Source organism: Mus caroli, chromosome 17 (genome assembly GCF_900094665.2).
Source record: "Mus caroli chromosome 17, CAROLI_EIJ_v1.1, whole genome shotgun sequence".
Taxonomy (NCBI): domain Eukaryota; kingdom Metazoa; phylum Chordata; class Mammalia; order Rodentia; family Muridae; genus Mus; species Mus caroli.
This window is the reverse complement of record NC_034586.1, coordinates 82,713,873-82,729,855: the sequence shown is the minus strand read 5'-3', so window position 1 is coordinate 82,729,855 and position 15,983 is coordinate 82,713,873. Positions and strand designations below refer to the sequence as shown.

Sequence of the window (15,983 nt, the reverse complement as noted above, 5' to 3'; positions counted from 1 at the left end):
CCGAGTTGTGTCTCCTTATTTCAAGGAACTGAATGGTCTCAGACAGTTAAAGGGGAAATCTATCCCTTACGTCAAAAGTTGTAGGTTTGGTGAGATGGCTCTGTGAATCAAGGTGCTTTGCTGTCTACTCTGATGATGCAAGTTCAACCCTCCTTCCCACATAATGGAAGAACCGAGTCTTCAGAGGTGTCCTTTAATCTCACACGGACACACAGACACATGCATACGCACAGTGTAGTCTGAAAGTTAATATTACTTATCAACTCCTTGATGCTCTGCCTGTCACAGGTTTATCTCAGGCTTACCTTGTTGAAGCCCCGTTTTTCAGCCCTCCCCACTCCACAGTGCAGAGTTTATCCTGATTCTGAAGCAGCAGTTTGAATAGGCAGGAAAAGGTGAAGAAAAAGACTGTAATACTTTTGGCTTAAAGGCAAGGATGTCCCTACAGGGTTCATGTTGGAGGAATAAGATTAGGAGGAATGCAAAGGGCTAAGGCACTGGATTAGCACAGGGCTAGGACACTGTAGCAATTAGCATAGGGCTGTGACACTCTCAATTAGCACAGGGCTGACACTGTAGCAATTAGCACAAGGCTGTGACAATGTAGCAATTAGCAAAACAGAGTACAAACTATGCACCTGGTGTCTACACCCCAGCCCTGCTTAAGGCAGTCTATGGTACTTCACAAAAAGCACCTAAGACTACAAACACACTATCCTACTTCAATGATGAGCAAGCTGTTAGAAGAACTGGGAAAACCTACTTAAATCTCAACTGTCAGCCACCTAGCCATCTCACTAGCTTGTCTTTTCCAGAGTTAAAAGAACAATAGAGAATATTCATTACTTAAAACTAATTAGTATCTCCATGCCCATTTTTTATAGAAAAAGCTACTGGATCAACAATGTTCTTGATTGAATGGCAACACCAACAAAAGAAATATGCATCTATCTGAAAGGTAGTTTCCGAAGATTTAACGCTGGAAGTATGTGGGTAAGCCTGCAGGAGGCTCACAGCAAAGTTAGTGTCCACTAATTTCATAACCCACAACACTAACTCGGCTTCCAATGTCTTGGTATCGCTCAGTCTTCTGCTCCTAAGTGTTAATCACAGGCAGTCCTGGAGCGTTTGTTTCTGGTGATTCTGTTGTCTTTGTAGGTGTGCTCTGGACTTCTAGTATTAGAGATTACTTGATGGCTTCGCAATATGGGGAGAGCTATATGATTGGTGGGATTTCGACCTCAGGGACTGGTGGGTTTTCAAAACCCGTAAGTGAGCTCGGACTTTCTGCCTATAGGTGTGGGGTTACTCACAGAAGCAGAAATGAGTCAGAGACAGCTGCATCACCAAGGCCCGTCCCAGCATGGGTGACAGCTCACCAAGCTGGGAGCCTGGAGCGCCCTGCACAGCCTGCAGGCCGCTCAACAGGCAAGAGCGTGTCCTTTCCAGGTGCCTCTGCTGGCTAACCCTCCTCCAGGCCGCTCAGCTGGTTTCTGGTTCTAGGAAGCTAGTCTGGTTTCACAGTCTGCAGCTTGACTCCACTCATCCAAGGGGGACTCAGCTGTTATTGCTTACTCTGTCAACAGTGAATCTGGTCAGTTTCAGGGACTTCTGGGTGCTCTTTCAAGTTGTTTCCCTTCCTGGTTAAGGAACTTCCTGCAAGATGGAACTCTACAGTCTTGAGGAAACTTAGATCAAGGCAGCTTCTAGCCTGGGACCCCTGGGCTGGTTCCAGAGATGGAACACGCAAGCCACTGCAATGCAGAGGCTCCCCAGGCTGCATCCTGACAAAATACTGTTTTCTTTTGCTTACAGACTGTCTTTGGGGAAGACAGCGGAGACTGCTGCTGCGTTGTTTTGTTTTTTAATGTAGAAATGCTACTGGGATGGGACTATAACAGCGGCAAACTTAAAAGTGTTGATAGTGATTAACAGTTGAGGCAAAAATTAAAAAAATGCATTCCAAATATCTTAATGTCACATTTGCGTTTCTGCTGCTAAATCTTTGGGAATGTACTTGGCTTGGAGCAGAGCACTTTTGGAGCTACGTACGTCACAACCCTTTCACTTTGTGGTTATAAGCGGCACAGGACTAAAGGAAAGGACTAAGTGTCAAATGGACCAGGTTCTAGAATGAAAGTGAAGGTCTATTCTAGTCTTTCACATTTCCACACATGCTTAACTCTATCAAAACAATATTCTAAATAGTTACTATTTTCCTCAAAGAGTTATAATTTGAAATTGGTTTTATAATGATTTGTTAAGTTAAATGGCATTTATTGAAAACTTGTATTTAATATAATAAGCAATAAATCAGCTTTAAGTAGAATCAGATCAAATTCCAGTACTTCAAAACTTTACATTAAAAAAACCTAAACAGTACAAAGACTCCCTTTATATCAAGTAGTGTCTATTACACATTTTCTATAAAAACAAAGTAACTGAAATCCTCTCCAGGAGTTCGATGCAATGGGACTGTGCAGGTTTTATGAGACATAGATTCAGAATGTTTTAAACACTGCACATCACAGTGGATAGAAAAACTAGAGCCCAACTCAAATCCTCCACTGCTCAAAATGGTCAGACTCAGCTCAGTGAGTCTCTCACACATGAACCAGCGCTACAATGGCCAGAAAAGCTGGGCCCTAGGACTGACTGCAGTGATTACAGTATTCCTTCCACGGCAGTGTGCATGGGAATCTTATCTGCTGTTCTTTAGGCATGTTAGCATTTGGAAATGGCAATATGATATTAATTCTACCATTAGAGATGACCCACAGTTCGAGCGATGTATGACCTGTCATATTTATAAACACTTCAGAAGGATCTGAGAACTATTTCAAAACATTTATTTTTCATTGTCTGAACACTAATGCTGTGATCTGGTCCGTGTTATCTAATTATTGCTGACACTGCTGTCTAATATTAGCTGAAACACATGCAAGAGATCCACATAAACAATGCTTTAAAGGCTTAAATGATCATATGATTCAGCCCCCACCCCCCAAGTTACAATAATGCAGTGCACACGATCTATCAATAAATGGACTGAATATGCACTCAAAAAAGTGTGGAGCCCTGGCTGAGCTATACTGAGTTAGTTATGCATCCTAAATCTGCTCGTGCCTCTTAGACTAAATCATAGGATGTAATTAACGCTGACTGCCATAATGGAGTGTGGGAGGGCTGCAAGCCTAAGGTGAATGACTTTAGAATTCTCAATGAAAATAGTTCAGTGAATTGAAGAATCCTACCAAAGATCTATAAAGATTCTAAATTTAGAATATATCAAGAGCATCTACTTAAACGTTCCCAACTGGCTTCGTAGCTGGTACACTGTGGACAGAGTTCTGTGAGACAGAAAGTCGGAACCTGAGAACCAGTGACCTCATCTCAGCACTTGAACTGGTCCCCTAATCAAAGGCTGATAACAGGGTGATTACATTTGCTAAAACGAGCTAGATTTAATGTGTGAGTCGTTTTACTAAGCTCTGGACAACTGGCCCAGATTGTGACAGGTAAGAGCCTTTGCTCAGTGAGCATCAGTCCATAGTGAAGCACGATTAAGTACAACAACATCCCATGATCACAGGAAGAGAGCCTGTCTTCGGAGCTGGCGAACAAGGAATCCTGGGGAGGTGATGTTCAGAATGTTGTCCTGAAGAATGGGAAGGAATGGATTGGGATGGAGAGGGGGATAGAGCAAAGTGCAGAGCACAAACAACGCTAAAGTCAGCACAGCCTAGCAGGTAAGGCCAAGAGCACTAGGAGAAAGCTGCAGAGAAGCAGGCTTTGTAGTCTGTACTGAGAGGATGCAGGGCTAAGCTGGAGCACACTGAAGGCAAGTGCAGAGCCCAAGTGAGAGCAAGTAATAGCCAGGCGGTGGTGGCGCACGCCTTTAGTCCCAGCACTAGGGAGGCAGCGGCAGATGGATCTCTTGTGAGTTTGAGGTCAGCCTGATCTACAGGGCAGGTTCCAGGTACGCCAGGGCTACACGGAGAATCCCTGTCTTAGGGGTGTGGGGGGAAGAGCTCTGACAGCAGAGATGGAGCAGAGATGTTTAGAAGGCTGATGACTGAGAATGCAGAATGGAGAAGTGGGAGTGCAGGATAACTTGGGCAAATGGTGACAAAGATGCTTTTACAGAGACAGGACAGGTAAGGCAGAACACTGTGAGCCAGTTAGGGCTTGGAGAAAGGTAATAATCTAACTTCTGAAATGCTGTGATTGAGATGATCGCAGGAACACATGAAGTGAACTCATGAGAAGTAAGAGTATTTCTATCAACAAAAATCTCAAAAGCAGATTAACACATTAATACACACATTATGAATTTATCTTTCATACAACCTCCACAATGTATTATTTAATCATATATATGTAACTGGCCAGTGAGTCTAGCAAAATGGTGAGCTCCAGGTCCAGCAAGAGACTCTGCCTCAAAGGAAAATGTGGGTGATAAGGAAACACCCGACATGGACTTCTGGCCTTCGCCTGTCCTAAGATTGTTCTACCTACCTACCCGGCATAAGCCTTAGCACTAAAATGTGACAAAGGCCGCAAATGCACTCCAAAAACCCCTGGCCTACTCGACTGTAGATGTAATGAACTGACGATCTGATAAAACGAATCCCAAGAACACGGTTATTCACAGCCCTGCTATGATCTGGTATCCATAGCCCTACTATGCTCTTTTATTCACAGCCTTACCATAGATGTTCTGGCTTCATTTTCATTCTCCCGGTAATGCTGGGGAGGGATGTTGGACCCAAACCTTGCGCACAGTAGAAAAAGCATTGTTCAGTCAGATAATTTCCCAGCCCTGAACATTCTGGTTTCAATTCTCCATCTACTATAAAACCCTTGGAATAAGACTGCAAGACACCTATAATGTTCTGCTACTGCTAGAACTAATCATCTATACCAAGTTCACTGACGCTAACAATGTGTTTGCTAGCACATGCCCAACTCAAAGAAATGATACTTAAGACGTTCTTGTGTTTTTCTATGCTGGTCAAGAGAAATAACAGTTAAAAAAAATAAATGAAAAGAAGAAAGAAATTAAGAGTCACAGTGTCTCATGGACTTCATAACAACATCCTTTGATGACAGAAGGTCAATTTAAGGTCTATTTTTTTCTAACTTAAAAAATAAGTAATTTTACAGTTTTCATTTCTTAAATTTATTCTCCTACTTCTAATGTACAGTGTAGTGTCACGAGGCAGGAAGCTCCAGGCCCACCTCATATACTATTCTTACACTAAGCCAGCACTTTGCTTGTTGATTCAGGCAAGAGAAGGAAAAGGCACAGGCTAGAAATAGTTAAGCCCGAAGGGGCTGGAGTGGAGGCTGCACTTGCCAGGTGACATTTCAGCTTCTCAGTGTGTCTCTTGCATGAGGTGGATGAGACCAGTAACACAGAGTGATGGGAACTTCAGAAGCACACACACAGAGCCCAGGGCTCCAGGACACACGGCGGAGGTTCCGGCCACACACGGCAAGGCACAGCGGAGGCTCCGGACCTATGTAACAGCAGAGGCTGCAGCCCCGCGGCACAGCACAGCGGAGGCTCTGGCCACTGCTGGACAGCGGTGGCTCCGGCCACGCGGCACAGCACAGCGGAGGCTCTGGCCACTGCTGGACAGCAGTGGCTCCAGCCACGTGGCACAGCACAGCAGAGGCTCCGGCCACAGCACTGCTGCTTCACATCGTCAGGGCTAGCCGGGCGTGGTGGCGCACGCCTTTAATCCCAGCACTCGGGAGGCAGAGGCAGGCGGATTTCTGAGTTCGAGGCCAGCCTGGTCTACAAAGTGAGTTCCAGGACAGCCAGGGCTACACAGAGAAACCCTGTCTCGAAAAACCAAAAAAAAAAAAAAAAAAAAATCGTCAGGGCTTTGATTTTTTCCCCTTTGATTCTCCCAGGCCACACCATAAACGTCAATATCTTCCTATGTATAATACCTGCCAGACTGCAAAGTCTATCACCCATTCATGCCTCTATAGCGCTTCCCAGGAAAGACTGTTCCGAGTTCAGCGTTCCTTAGCAGTTGAAGTATAGCTCGTCTACAACATAAACTACGGATGGCTAATCTGTGCAGACCTGGACAAGGTCCAACATAATCCGTACTCTCTTTTCTGTGTGTGTGCAGGCGCTTCAGAATTCCTTTTTAGTCTATAAAACACTACTACAGTTTAAATTGCAGCCTATGATGCTGGACATCTAGAAAACATAAAATCCTAACAGGTTATGTATGTTTTGTTCTTTCTGGTAAAGTATCTTGTGTAATAGACTAATAAGCATGCCAGTCACTGAAATGTTTCTTATCTCGCTGCTAGGCTCTAACACAAGGAACACATGCTTTGGATTTAGCTGGTCCCAGTGTCATATTCAAGCATTCATTAGCCGTGTGAGATGTCTCAACCTTGCCATCTAAAAATAGGAACAATTACCACCTCATGTTACCAGGATAACATGATACAAGTAGCTCGGGGTTCTACAGTGGTGCTTCTGACGTACAAGAGGAGATGGGGTGTTAGGAGCAGAGGCTGCTGGGTATCCAAAGCAAAGGCTGCTGGGTATCCAAAGCAAAGGCTGCTGGGTATCCAAAGCAAAGGCTGCTGGGTATCTGCAGGGATTATGCTGAGCTTCTCCTGCCGTGGTCTTCCATATGCAGGGAGGTAACTCAAGTCCTTTCACCGAGCACCGGATCTACATGCACTCAGTGGTACCATCAGTCACTATAATCAGGTCACTCATCCTAGGGCATACGACACCAACCTCACCCCCAGGGCCCCGCATACTAGCAAAGGGCGGTTAAGAAACAAACCAGCCGAACGGCAAAGCAAGTAACTTTTCCTTAAAGAACTTGGTGGGTATCTTGAGTCCAGAAAAGAGTCTCGTGGGGAACCCCTGAGCTCGTCGCACCTGACTGCTAACCCATACAGAATACCGTGAGTATCCACTCGCAGGACTGTTTCCTCTCTCCATAATGCCAGCAACCTAAAGTGTCACATCTAATCACAAAAGACACGGCTAAGACCTCAAGCGCTTCTGACGGCGATGCTTTCCCCTTTACTCTTTATCTAAAATGGCTTAGGACGCATTTACCTCGCATCTACAGACGTGGGGGTAACACTCTTCCAGCCCAAATTCTAGTTCTAAGGAGAAAGAAGTAGCGGCTAATAACTTCACTTGCAATAAATCGCAGCAAGAAAGCACTGGGGGTGGTGCCTTTCTTACGTCTTCCTAGTCATCTAGCCGCTCTCCCACCATAAGAGCAGAGAGCTGACGGAGGAAGGGACTGGGAAGGTCAAAGGAAAATTAGATGTTTTAGATTCATTTACACCACGTGCAGAAGCAGACTAGCTAAGGTTACAGATACAAACCCCGAGTCAAACCCCTTCCTTTGTTTTATGCATCACCAGGCAACTATCTGATTCTGATACGGGATCATCAAAAACCTTTGTTAACAGAAACAAAACTTGATCCATCAAATGCTGAGAAGCAATGGAAAAAAAAATCCCCCCCCCCAAGACTACGTAGGTAGCCCTTGCTCTGCAGATGAGGATGGGTTTGAAATCAAGAGACCCACCAAGCCTCTGCCAGCCTGGTCCACGGAGCGAGTTCCAGGACAGCCAGGGCTTCACAGAGAAAACAAAACAAAGCAAGCAACCAACCAACCATACACAAATCTGCCACTAAAAAAAGTGGTGACAAGCCGAGCACGGCCGCTCACCCTGTACAGTCAGCAGGCAGCAGGCAAGCATCAGTTCAACCGAACCACACGGTAAGATCTTGCTTTAAAAAATAAAAAGAGAGGATGGACCATCTAGAGACTGCCATATCTGGGGATCCATCCCATAATCAGCCTCCAAACGCTGACACCATTGCATACACTAGCAAGATTTTGCTGAAAGGACCCAGATATAGCTGTCTCTTGTGAGACTATGCCGGGGCCTAGCAAACACAGAAGTGGATGCTCACAGTCAGCTATTCCATGGATCACAGGGCCCCTAATGGAGTAGCTAGAGAAAGTACCCAAGGAGCTAAAGGGATCTGCAACCCTATAGGTGGAACAACATTATGAACTAACCAGTACCCCGGAGCTCTTGTCTCTAGCTGCATATGTATCAAAAGATGGCCTAGTCAGCCATCAGTGGAAATAGAGGCCCATTGGTTGTGCAAACTTCATATGGCTTAGTACAGGGGAAGGCCAGAGCCAAAAAGTGGGAGTGGGTGGGTAGGGGAGTTGGGGGGAGGGTATGGGGGACTTTTGGGATAGCATTGGAAATGTAAATGAGGAAAATACCTAATAAAAATATTTAAAAAAATAAATTAAAAAAAATAAAAAGTTTAAATTTATGATTGTAAACATCAGAGACAGAAGACATCTCCATATGATGGGGAAAGAAATGCATTAGAAAGAAAGAACACGATGATTAGAAGACTTCATGATTCTGTGAGTGCTGGCTGACCAATAGAGGAGGAGTTTAAAGTCTGAGGCCAGCATGAGTAGTCAGTGAGGCTGAATACACTCTAGCCAGCCGGGCATGGCACACATAGCATCCACGGCTCTGGCACACTTGGTACACATGGCACCTGTGGCTCTGACACACATGGTACACATAGCACCCATGGCTCTGGCACACATTAGTATGCATGACACCTATGGCTCTGACATGCATGGCACACATGGCTCTGGCACACGTGGTACACATGGCACACGTGGCTCTGACACACATGGTACACATAGCACCCATGGCTCTGGCACCCATGGCTCACATAGCACAGACGGCTCTGGCAGGCCTTGCCCTTCCCCAGGTTCATTTCCCAGCATCCATCTGTCAGCTCACAAATATCAATAATCCTAGCTAGGGATTCTGATGCCTTCTGGCCTCCAAACACCAGGGACACATGTGGTACACAAACATGCAGGCAAAACATTTATGTACCTGGCATAAAAATAGATTTAAAGTATCGAAAAACTTATAGATAAGGAACACTACCACGGAGATGATCTCTGCATAGTTTTTGATTATTGTAATTTTATTATTTTTAATTGTAAATTAATTTTCTTAATTTCTAAACATTTGATTTGATGAGTATTAATTTTCAAATTGGAAAAATGTGCTATTTAAAACAGAAGTAGATCTTAGATAATACCAAGTTAATTTTATATTATAAACCCACAGTTATGTGTAAAATGCAGAATAAATAAAAGAAACATTAAAACTTTCCAAGGAGAAAGCGGGTGGCATTTGAGTCCTCGACACCGGACAGGTCAGATGCGGTGGCCAATCAGTGGCAAGAGTAATGACAGGTTCAGGTTCCATCGCTGTGAACCTCAGTCTCCGGAAGCCCTGGGGGCTAGCAGCAAGGGAACTGGCCAGTGACAGCAAGAGCATCGCCTTGTATACAGACATGTTTACAGATGAACTAGTTCCAGGAGAACATGAACGGATGCGATGCTGGATAACACCAACTGCGGGTACAGCCCGGGGCAGAGTGCAAGCTCTAAGACCCTGCTCTAAATAAAAGCAGAAAGTCTCTAATTCTGGACACTTGATCCTACATTTGTGCACTCTAAGATGTTATTCTATAATCAACAACATGAATGTTGTTGTACCCATTCTACATATTCCTAGCTATGTCAAGAAATCAGAATTCCACTCCAGTTATTGCCCTTAACTATCCTGCCTTACGCTTTGAAATGTCTCTCACTGACCCTTCGCTTCTCTAAAATTAGGTTAGAACGGCAGTCGGCAAGCCTTAGGAAGCCTCCTGTCTCTGCCTCCCCCGTACTGCAGACACAGGTACGTGGTCCGACACCCCGTTTTTTATATGGGTGCCAGGGATCCTGACTCAGTCCTCCTGCCTGCACCACGAAGGAACTACTCAATTTACTCACGGGGCTGCGGGTCTACCGAGTCCCCCAAGGGAAACTTTGGTCTAGGCAGTTTTTACATACGCCCCGCCCCTCTGCCTCATGCAGAGCGCTCTGCACTCTGTTTTTTAGGACTGAGTATCCGGCTTCTCAGCGGGATCTCAATTACATCCTTGAGTCCCTAGCAACCGCCAAGTTTTGGGAGAATTTGACTTTTCCTCCACTTACCACCACCTTATCCAACAGCCTCCCCCCTAGCCCCGTCTGTCTCTCTCCACTTTGGCTGCCTTGTGGAGTCTTTGCCACTTTCTTGGATTTCTCCAGCACCCGTGCACCGAGCGCCCTCAGTCCTCGCAGACCATCTTCTCTGAGAATGTGGAACAGCGCCGCACCTCGTGTCCCTATCACTGACTGCCGTCCTACGATTCGCTCCAGTCGTTCTCTCTCCCACATACTTTATTTTCACACCTACATCATGCTCTGGTGTCTGTGTACTGATTTTCTAAAAGAACTTACAATTAATATCGCAATTCATTCTTTTCTTTTCAGATCATTTTGGAGACCTCAAATTCACCTCTACAGAAAAATATATTCCAAAAGGAAGGACAATCTTATACTGTTTTTAATAACCTACAACACCAGGTGAGATATAGAAAACTACATCCAGGTTGTATATGGCAAACAAAGAAAGGGCATTGGAGCCCGGGTCTTCTGGTCTGGTCTTGGCTCAGATTTCTGATTATATCACTGCTGATATAATGTGATAGATATGTGGGTGGCTACTGAGCTACAACTCAAGTTCTGTCCGACTGACCAATGAGAAAGCTGCCTCAGATCCCTACTTACACTGCAGAGAATGCGTTGGGTCTGAATAGCCGGTTCCTGATCGGACTTTTTAGGAAGAGAAACTGAATGCTCTTTTGCTCTAGGTGCCTGCCAGAGAGCGCCCCCATCCACAACTCCCTAGGCAGGAGGCAAATTCGTGATAATCAAGCTTCCAATAATTACTGTCAATAAGCTTCCATCTGAAAGAAAAGGAATGAAGTTAATCTACTCACCTACCGTATAAAAACCCTTCTCGTTAATGTCAGAGAAGTTTCTATAACAGCGAAGCCATTAAAGCTGCAGCTGCCGTTTCCCTTCAGTGCCGTGGGAAACACTGTATTTGGAAGGAACGGGAATGTGCCTTCATGACAGAACTGATCAACCTCTTAAAACAGGATCTGTCCTCTTGTGAACCGTACTGCTGTGTTCCTGCCCCAATTCCATCCCTTGACTTTCAGATGGGACACTGGGGTAGCCATCATTATGATTTCAACTGTATCTTTGTTTATCTTCAGAGGCTGTAATTGGGAGACACGGTAATAGAAACTTCTAGAAAGCTGTTAATGCAGATGGTTTTATCTCCACTGTTCTTTTTTTCATTGTACTTTAAATATTTCCTTTTGAAAAAGTATCCTAAGGAGATGGTCTATATTTGGAGGTAACAAAACTTTAAAACAAAAATTCTTGATAAATACTAACAGAGTTCTTTCTCAGCCCATGGAAAGCAGGGTTACAGTTCTTTACTCCACCCCAGAAATCAGTCACAAGAATCAAGCAGCACTAGCTCTCTCACATCCACGGGTGCCAGCAGTGTCTGTACTAAAAGATCAGCTTCCCGCTTCAGACCTGAGCCTTCTAAGTAGAAGAAAACAGTCTTGTAAGATGCAGATTTCATACGCGTACACAACATACCTTGGTCATCCCCGGCTCCCCGCTCCCAGCTCTTACCTCCCCTAGACACCTAACACATCCCTTCCCACCTTCAGAAAACAAACAATCTGAACAATCACTGAAGAGCAGTCAAGGGCAAAGCCAACATTTGCTTTACTGGAATGACTTGAATGATTCTAGTTAGTCCTCACCGCAGTCTTATGAGATAAGTGACCTAATGATACAGGCCTAGAGTCCTACTTGGAAGCTGAGGCAGGAGGATCATGAGCTCAAGGCCTGCCTGGGCTACAGCAGAGGTTCAAGTCCACCCTAGGCAATGAAGTGAAATCCTGTTTGTGAGTGAGTAAAACAGGGACAGGGACAGCTCTGTGGGAACACACTTCACACCTGGGATGTCACAAGACACACTCAACCCCAGTGCCATCCAAATAAGTAAGAGTCTACACAGTAGCTGGGTCTCGTCAGTATTCTGATGAAAATAGAAGCTCAAGATACTAAACAACTCTCCTGCAACTACATGGCCCTTCACAAAGTCTACCGATAGAGAAAACTAAACCACTGTCTCCAACCTTGAGGACGGGAATGAGCTGTGGTCTCTGGCAGATACTAAACTGTCACTCTTTGACACCATCTAATCTTAATAAAATGTAAAAATTAGATGCCTTCTATATTAGTCTTCTCTATGTTTGTTTAAACTAAAAACCTATTTTTCCAGGCACAGTTAAGTTTCCAGGTCTGCAACAGCTAAAGAAAATGTATTCTAGAACATTCACATTACAGCCATTTTTGAATGGGTGGATGAATGGTGCCACCCTAGAGTCCATTTGTCCATCAACTATATTCTTTTATCTTTCTCAATATTCACATTCTCTAGATTTCTAAGATGTTCTATACATTGCAAGTATAGGAATCTGAGTCACTAAAGTGACTTTCCAGGTCCATATGCTTAAGATGCTAGGGTCAGACACAGGAAGAATCGTGCAGCCACAAGCTGCAGGGCAGAGCACAAGAGACTCTGAGAAAAGTTGAGAAATATGGATATGAAGGTAAAAATCTTACAAACTTTTTGAAAACACTTTCTACAGAAAAGTATACAGTACTGCTCAAGAAATTAGATCTAAATAAACAGAGATCTATACCCTCCATTGCTATGGAGTACCCAGGAAACTAGCATACAAGAAAGTACAAATACAACAGAAGACAACATCATGAATAGGCACCACAGACAGAAAGAAACACTAAAACTCAGCAAACAGACAGTTGGCTGTTTTGAACACGTGCTTCACAAATGATAACAAGCAGATGACCCATGAGCATACAACAGAGTACTCAATTATCAATAACTGCCAGGAAAGTGAAGTTCAAACCACAATGAGCGACCCCAACATGGCAGCTAGACCAGTGGGGAAGGCCTGATGTAAACAACTCTCTGAGGGAGGGTATGTCCATCAGTTTCCTGTGCCCTTAACAACATACCCAGGGAAAACACCTTAAGGCAGTGTTTCTCAACCATGGGTCAATCCCTCTGTGGGGTCACTTAAGACCATGGGAAACACAGATATTTACATTGTGATTCATAACAGTAGCAAAATAGCAGTTATGAAACAGCAACAGAGATAATTTTCTGGTTGGGGAATCACCACTAGATGAGAAGCTCTATTAAAGGGCCAGAGCATCAGGAAGGTTGAGAGCCACTGTGTTAAGGGGACACATTTACTTTAGATCATTGCTTTCGAGGTTCCACTCCACCGTGGCCAGAATATGGAGAATAGGACATACAGCCAATGCCATCATCACAAGTCACCCATCAGAGAAAGTTTTGCCCCAGGAGGTAACCCACACTGTCCTCTTTTTAGACCCAGAAGCTAGGGGTACGGCTACCCACATGCAGGGTGGGCATGCAGCCCTTAAACTGTTCTCTCTTGAGATGAGCTTTCTATTCTCTTGGGCCTTTCTTGAGCCAATCAAGCTGAGAAGTTAACAAGCATAGACTGTCAAGTGGCAAATCCACCTCAGAAACTCTATGTCAAGGACAGCTGTACTTCTAACTATTCCCTAAAGAGCAAAGGGAGCCCTAAGAAAAGATATCAAAAGTGTTCACTGCAGCCTACCACTCCCTTCACTAAACTCTACAACAGCACAACTAGTCTTAGTAGTGTGTATGTGTGGGCAGGCACAGGCGCCTGTGCACACACATCACATGTGGTATGTATGGGGTGTGCATCACAGGCGCCTGTGCACACATATCACATGTGGTGTGTATGAGGTGTACATCACAGGTGCCTGTGCACACATATCACATGTGGTATGTATGAGGTGTGCATCACAGGCGCCTGTGCACATACATCACATGTGGTGTGTATGAGGTGTGCATCACAGGCGCCTGTGTGTGCACATCATGTGTGATCAGGCCTCTTCTACTGCTCTTCACCCTCTTTTCTGAGACAGGGTCTCTGGTTGACCCCATGCCTGCCCTCTCATCTACACTGGCCGATCACGCAGTCCTACCTGGCTTTCTACATAGATGTTAGGGGTCTAAACTCCGGCCCGCATGCTTGTACAGCAAGATCTTTATCCTGAGCCACCCTCTGCAGCTTTGAGACTTGCCTTATATTGGGGGGAAGCAGAACACTGGCTGCAGGTATGTAGAAAAGAGAAAACAAGAATGGAACAAGCACAAGGAATCTTTCGGGATTGATGGAAATTGTTAATTATATGGATATAAAAAGCGTCAAGAGAGTATGGAACTGAGGCTGGGCACTGTGGCTCAGACCCGTGATGCCTGGCCGTGGGAAGTGGAGGCAAAGGGGTCAAAAAAAAAATTTAAAAAGTATACTTAGCATGTTTGTACTTTATTGCATGTATACTATACTTCTGATTTTTTTTTTTAATGAAAACAATGACCAAAACTTGTAATTCTGGCCAGGCGTGGTGGCGCATGCCTTTAATCCCAGCACTTGGGAGGCAGAGACAAGCGGATTTCTGAGTTCGAGCTCAGCCTGGTCTACAGAGAGAGTTCCAGGACAGCTAGGACTACACAGAGAAACCCTGTCTCGAAAAAAAAAAAAAAAAAAAAAAAAAAACCAACCAACCAACCAACCAAACAAAAAACCAACCAACCAAACAAACAAAACCTTGTAATTCTGTCTTCTTACTATCTGTCCATCCTTAAGAATGGTTCTTTCCAGACTCTGAAGTGTGTGTTAGACTCACCTGGCCCTCTATGAACTTACTAAACCAGAATTTTGAGACCCATAAAACTCTCAAGTCCATGAAATTTTAAGATTCACTGTTATAGAGATATATAGTAACAAAATGAAGGACAGGCCTGGGCTTTAAACTGCACATAGCCAATCAGTGCTGTCTCACAGACAGAAGAAACAGCTGTCAGCTGAGTGCTAAGCTGCTGTTACATTCTCATCCTGTTCACTTCAGCTTTCTACTAAGTTGCTCCTGGGAGCCTCAAATCCAAGCTTTGGTTCCTAGCTGTCTACCCATTCTTATTTCTCACAGAACCCCAACTCAAACTGCTTTAGTTTGGATTATGAATGTCCTCAATGGCCCTCATCTCCAGATGGCACCGTTAGGAGGCGGTTGAGGGGCTGGAGAGATGGCTCGGAGGTTAAGAGCACTGACTGCTCTTCCAAAAGTCCTGAGTTCAGTTCCCAGCAACCACATGGTGGCTCACAACCATCTGTAATGAGATCTGATGCCCTCTTCTGGTGTGTCTGAAGACGGCTACAGAGTACTTATATACATAAAATAAACAAATAATTCTTTACAAAAAAAAAAAAAAGGCTGGGCAGTGAGTGGTGGCGCACACCTTTAATACTAACACTTGGGAGGCAGAGGCAGGCGGATCTCTGAGTTCAAGGCCAGCCTGGTCTACAGAGTGAGTTCCAAGACAGCCAGGACTACACAGAGAAACCCTGTCTTGAAAAAAATTTTTTTCTAACTTTTAAAAAAAAAAATTTATAGTTGTGAATTCAAGTGCTAGGACTTTTTTGTTCTGAATACATTCAGAAACTATACGTAGTATTTGCCCTACTACCAATTTTTCAGCAACAAACTAAATGCTTTCCCAATTGTATCTATAAACAAGACCAGACTCTTGATGGAGACTTACATGCTAACTGGTATACTGGTCGTGTCATGACTTACTTAAAAATCATCTGTGGACATGCAAACCCAACACTCCCCACTCTGGAGTTTACATGTGGAACTCTTCTGCCAAGCTGGCTAGCTTGTGCTCAATTTCTACCACCCCAGCTAACCCAAGTCTAGAGACGATTTCCTATACTTCTCACAACCCAGGTGTCATTTCCATTCCATCACAAATTCCTTGACTCAGGCTATCAGATAATCTTTCTTACACAAAGGCAG

The 15,983-nt window shown here is 44.5% G+C and overlaps 1 protein-coding gene across 1 annotated transcript in view; it reads right to left on the bottom strand.

The window, feature by feature from the left end:
- Nucleotides 1-15,983, bottom strand: part of Socs5 (suppressor of cytokine signaling 5) — a 28,962-nt gene that overhangs the window by 4,498 nt on the left and 8,481 nt on the right. The window lies entirely within an intron of this gene.